At 43.0% G+C, this 6,000-nt stretch overlaps 1 pseudogene; it reads right to left on the reverse strand.

Annotated features, from left to right (window-relative positions):
* The window catches only part of LOC149176260 (uncharacterized), a 134,406-nt pseudogene extending 132,844 nt beyond the window's left edge, over window positions 1–1,562 (reverse strand).
* Window positions 1,563–6,000: the final 4,438 nt, after the last annotated feature.

A 6,000-nucleotide genomic window follows, 5' to 3' on the forward strand; every position in this document is an offset into this window, starting at 1 on the left:
GAGTTCAGTAGTCATGAGTCACTGATGTAATAGGTTTTCTGGAGCTAAGAATGAGAGTCTTAGAAGAGAAAGAGGCTCTACAGCTGAGTGCGCAGAGGCCTAGGGTAGAAGTATGCAGCTAAGTGCGCAAACCCCTGGAGCTGTGTGCACAGGGCAGTTAGAGTCTGTATTGGAAATCTGAATCATCAATAAAGAGAAGTGTTCTGAACTTATTGTGTACTTTCCATCTATGTAAGCATTATTTTACTACTGTTATAAATGTTTTGATTATGCTATGTTGAATGATGGGTTTAAGATATAATGTTAAGTTAATGCGCGAAAATACATGTTTCTATTTGTTACATGAGTGCAAGTAATAATATATTTTTATGCAAGGATAATCTTAATTGCATGGTAAAGTTGGCTAATACTTAAGATAATTTGGGAAACAAGATAGTAACCTAGTTAGAGAGGCACATAAGTTCTTGAAACATCGTCTAGGGTTGTGTGAAGGACAGTCGGATACCTTCGCAGAGGTTTTGACAAACATAAGAAGAAGTACATCGATAAGCCCTAAAGGCTTATCGACCTACACGAAAACAAGGGTTAGGGTATAAGATCAACATCACAACCATCTCAGGGTGTGAAAACTTGGTTCTTCCATCCCCCCATACTTCTTCGGGTGAGATTTCAGTCCATGCTCCATGGATTAATGTCGAAAAGGCAAGTAGTGTAGGTATTTGCTTGGCTGCTTAACGTTGAACCTGGGTGAGGGCCCATAAAGCCAACAAATGGTTTTGTCACTAGGATTGGGAACTACATAACGAGATGTGTGATGTTGTATCATTTGAATCCAACTAAGAAAGAGATCGAAAACTGGTTGGATAGAAATATCCATGAATTCGCTACGCAAGAAAACAAGAATCTATTATTGACGAAAGAACAATGGTTGGACAGATATATATACACAGAAATACACGAAATATTTTTTTGCTCCTTCCTGGTTGAGTTATACAAGTGGATCATGAAGTTGGAAGACGGACAAGAAAGGTGGAGGCTTGACAATCTGATTCTTTGGAAATCAGAGTTAGTACGGAGATTGGAAGCCTCTAAAGATAATATCGTGTGCATTGTCAACCATTGGCTTGACCACATCATAGGAGGATTTGTCACAGAGTTCGTGGTCGATACTTCAGTCAGTTACAACAAGGTAGAGCACTGCTTCTTTAAAGGACCATGAGGTAAGTATTGGAAGTCACTATATACTTGGATTAAGATGATCTTTTGTGAAAAGCAGGTCATGCCATTACCTTGATGTTTGGAGCTACGAGAAGTGGAAAATCTTTCAGGGATGGAAGAAGAAAAGGTCCTCAGTATAGCCCATTGATTGAGCCTCCTTTGAGTGACGATGAAGGAGCAGTGCAGTCTTCTCCACTGAGCGTTGTTCGACTGATAAGACAAGGGTTCCCACGAATACTTGCACCACCTCCATCCTCGTCCCATCCATCCACACCACTTCTATCCTCACCCCCACCACTCAACCCATCGCCCACACCACCCCCACCTCCACTGTTGTTCAACATGGCGAACTCCGTAAAGCTACCTGTATTCAAGGGCATAGGAAATGAATATCTAGACCAATTTTGGTTCGTCACGGAGGCTGTATGGGAAGCTCAGGGTATCACGAATGACCAAACGAGGAAAGTCATGCCGGTTAGTGCTTTGCAGGACCACGCACCAACGTGGTAAATTAATTACATTACTAATAACCCAACATCCGTGTTGGAAGAAATCAAAGCTGCGCTGAATAGAGAATTAAGTAGACCTAAGTCTCAAGCACAGTCAATTGTAGGATTCAAGGAGATCATGATGAAGCCTAGGGAGACACCCTGGGATTTGGATCAAAGATTGAAGTGTAGGATCTATGAAGCCAACATGAACCTAACTAATGGGTAGCACCGTGAATGGTTCATGGCCTTGCTCTTGCCCCACCTAAGGGTTGTGCTATCACAATAGAAGATTGGGACCCAAGCAGAAGCCCTCGAAATTGCGATTAGACTACATGAGACACCAATGTAGGATGCTAATCTGGGGGTTCAACAGATTCATGCGCACTCGCAAAACCTTTTCCTCGAAATGTAAAGTCTGAAGGACAGAGCAGCTCGACCAGAGGCGCGCGAAGAAGTTTGGTGCCTAAAATGCAAAGGTCAGGGGCATGACAAGGATCACTTTCCAGTATTTCCGAACTATGTTGTAGCAGGGGGACTAATGCCTCTATGGCTGGAGGCTACAGTAGGACCAATTGTGGGGCCCACACTATGGTGTGCTATATGCCACGTGGCTCGGAAACATGCAACCGAAAATTGTCATTTACTACAGAAATTTGTACAAACACCACAACAACTCTTCCGCAATTTCTATCAATTAGTAGGTCATGAAGAGCACAATTGTAGTTACGAATTAATGATGGACATGACACCTACATATAGGGTGTAGGCAGAAGCGCGACCTCTAGACCAAGGTGTTGAGGGAACGCGAGGTGAGTATCAGGGGCACGGCCGAGGCCGAGGTGGAGGAGGGCCTAGTAGAGGCTGAGTGTAGCTTATTTGTTACAATTGTGAAGGACCAGGACACTACACGAGGGACTCCCCAAATCCAACGTGACTGTCATGCCACTACTGTACTCAGTTTAACCATGCGACTAAGGATTGCCCTATCTTGTTGGCTAAGATTCATGAAAACGGGGTGCAACCTCCACACCCAACACAAAACCTCCAAAATTTTAGGGTTGAGCCTGGCAAGGAAGACCCTAAGGTAAACATTATGCTGCAAAGCGGAACCACGACTGGGGAGGATAAAGGGAAGCAACCTACAGAAGGTGAATGGGTCTGCAAAGCAGTAGAAAAGGAGACTGGGTTTAATTTGGAGTGTGCAAAAGAAACATTTATGGAAGCAAAGAAAAGCATCGTTGAGGCCTCTACCTCAGGAAGTCATGAGAAACTAGTTGAAGAAATGGACCCATCCATGATTACCACATTCTTGAAGACTTGCATGAAACTACTCCATGATAATAAGGTTGTGAAGGGCCTATAGGAACTGATCAATCGATGAAATAGCAAGGATGGTGCTACTGGTGAACCGCGCATAGTCAAAAAGCTTAGCAAGCATAAGGGAAGGGTTAGGCATGAGATGAGACTCACTGCGAAGATAAGGGAATACGAAATGGACCAAGTTATATTGGATCTGGGGTTCGACGCCAACATTTTTCCAAAGAAAACATGGGAAAGAATGGGGTTACCTATGCTCTGGTGGTATATGATCCAGTTAAGGATGGCGAATTAACAAAAAATTATCCCGATGGGGAGGCTGCAAGGGGTGACAGTTGACATCAAAGGAGCAAGTGCACTTGCAGATTTTGAGGTAATAGAGATTGTGGATGATAAAAATCCCTACCCTGCACTCCTTGGAATCCATTGGGCCACTGACATGAATGGGGTAATCAACCTGAAGAAGAAAAAGATGATATTTGATAAGAAGTTGCTCCATGTAGTAGTGCCGCTGGATCTTGCAGAAAGACTGTGCTATACAGAACCAGTCTGTGACTATGAAAGTGATGACGATTTGGACCAGATTTACAAGATAACAGCATGAGACCGAGATTGGGTAAATTCGACAGGAGATGGGCATCTCGCATGGGACTACAAGAGCTCCTGCACTTTAGATTTAGATGAAGAATTAGAGCACTACAAGAACCGGCTACATGAAGTATCTACGTTGCATTGTAATATGATGACCAAGTCATTGTGTTGCGTCTCATTAGAAGTAAGGGATCTGCCTCACTATGATGAGCTAACTGATGTTGATCGCTTTTTGGATGCATTTGAGAGAGAAGTGTCGAACAAGAATCACTTCCAAGCCTTGGACTGGGTACTGCACGCTATGCCCACAAGATGGTGGGTACGCACAAGGATAATTTCAGTGATTGGCGTGACTATAGAAGGATAATGAGAATACGTTTTGGACAGCTGAAAGTGTGGATGACAGATAAGAATGATGGAAGGGATGATCCACGTGATCACTTGGCCAAATGGACTAAGGCTTATGGAGCGGAGCCCCAACTTGAATGGGTGCATCTATTTTTTCATACCCTGGATGTCATACCAATGAATTGGTACCTCGAAACAGAGCTCTGCCATGGCAATGAGTAATGGGACATCTTGCACTAGGGGTTTATAATGGCGTTCAACTTTGAGGATGGCTTTGACTGTATTGACACAGCACTACAAGAGGTTAAAGTAGCAATATTTAGTATAACGCAAGATCCTTTAGACTTGATTCAACCTAATTGGACTACCCAGCTGAACCATGTTCTGAACTGCTATAACGTGACCATTGAAGAAGAAGACGAGGATCCCAGAAAGATTAATATTTTTGAAAATTAGGGTCGTCGCAATGTTGAAGGTCCGCAGATAGAGGATCCAGACATAATCGTGCCGCTAAAAAATAGGTAGGTCAACATTGGCACAGAGGCGGAGCTAAAATTTGCAAGGATTGGGGACTATTGGGACAATGCGACAGTAGACAACGTCACTGAGCTCCTCCGCAAATATCAGGATTTGTTACCCACGAAGTTTTCTGATCTGAAGGGAATAATAGGAGACCTGGGTGTCATGAAGATCAACATGAAACTAGACGCGAAACCTATAAAAAAAAGGCCTTACTGCCTTAATATGAAGTATAAGGAAAGGGTCCACGCTGAGTTAGATAACATGCTCGTGATAGGAATTATTGAACCTGTGGAAGATTCTAATTGGGTAAGGCCAATAGTGGTTCAAGAAAATAAACAGAAAGAAGAAATACGGATATGCGTGGATCTATGGAAATTTAATGATGGTTGTGTGCATGATCCTTTCCCAACCCCGTTCACTGCCGATGTCTTGGATAATGTAGGCGGCCAAGAAGCATACTCTTTCACTAACGGGTTCTCTGGGTACAATCAAATGAAAATTGCACCTAAGGATAGAAGCAAGATGACCTTCGTGACTGAATTGGGATGTTTTCAGTACAACGTAATGCCTTTTGGACTGAAGAATGTGTGAAAAATATTTTTACGCATAGTCATTGTGGCATTCAAAGACTTCATTCATAAATTTTTGGAGGTATACTTTGATGATTGGACAATTTTGGATTGGTCAAGTGCCATGTGCCAAGTCTGCGCTTGATGCTAGATACCTGTTGGAGATACTAGATCGCGCTCAATCTGAAGAAGTGTATGTTTTTTGTCCCTTTTGGGATCTTGTTCGGTCATGTGGTATGCAGATAAGGATTGATGGTAGACCTCGCGAAGATCACAGTGATAATCAACTTGGAGGCGCTGAGGAATTTGAAACAACTGCACACAACTCTAGGGCATACCGGATACTATAGGAAGTTCATCAAGAGCTATGCCCAGATCACTGCGCCTATGGAGAAATTGTTGAAAAAGGATGCTACATTATGTTGGAATGGTGAATGTTAGAAGAGCTTGGACATGTTGAAAGGGAAAATAGTCACCGCGCCGATCCTAATCTTCCTGACCTAAAAGAAGGAATTTCATGTGCACGTGGATGCATCAAGTATTGCACTGGGGGCCATGCTAATACAGGCTGGTGAGGGAGAACTAGATCACCCTATAGCATTCGCAAGTAGGAAGTTGTCTAAAGTAGAGAAAAATTATTCGACGACAGAGCACGAAGGATTAGCTATGGTGTACGTGCTGCAGAAGTTTAGGAACTATTTGCTGGTGGTTGAAGGGAAAGTACCCCTAGGGTCCTTTGGGCTAAGACTCTACCAGACTGAAAATTGCTTATACAAAGAAACACACACACACAGCCATCTTTTTTACTTTTAAGCAAGTCCTAATGTTTAGGGTACATACCTAAGGTCCTACGTTCGAGAAGACCATTAGGGTGCAAACCCTTCTTGGAGTTCCCTTCTTCTTTCTTTGACCTGCAAGACAAACAAATCAAAGAACACAACAGT

Source organism: Pinus tabuliformis, chromosome 4_1 (assembly GCF_031772625.1).
Source record: "Pinus tabuliformis cultivar Carrire ecotype Pingquan chromosome 4_1, CPIR1, whole genome shotgun sequence".
Taxonomy (NCBI): Eukaryota; Viridiplantae; Streptophyta; class Pinopsida; order Pinales; family Pinaceae; genus Pinus; species Pinus tabuliformis.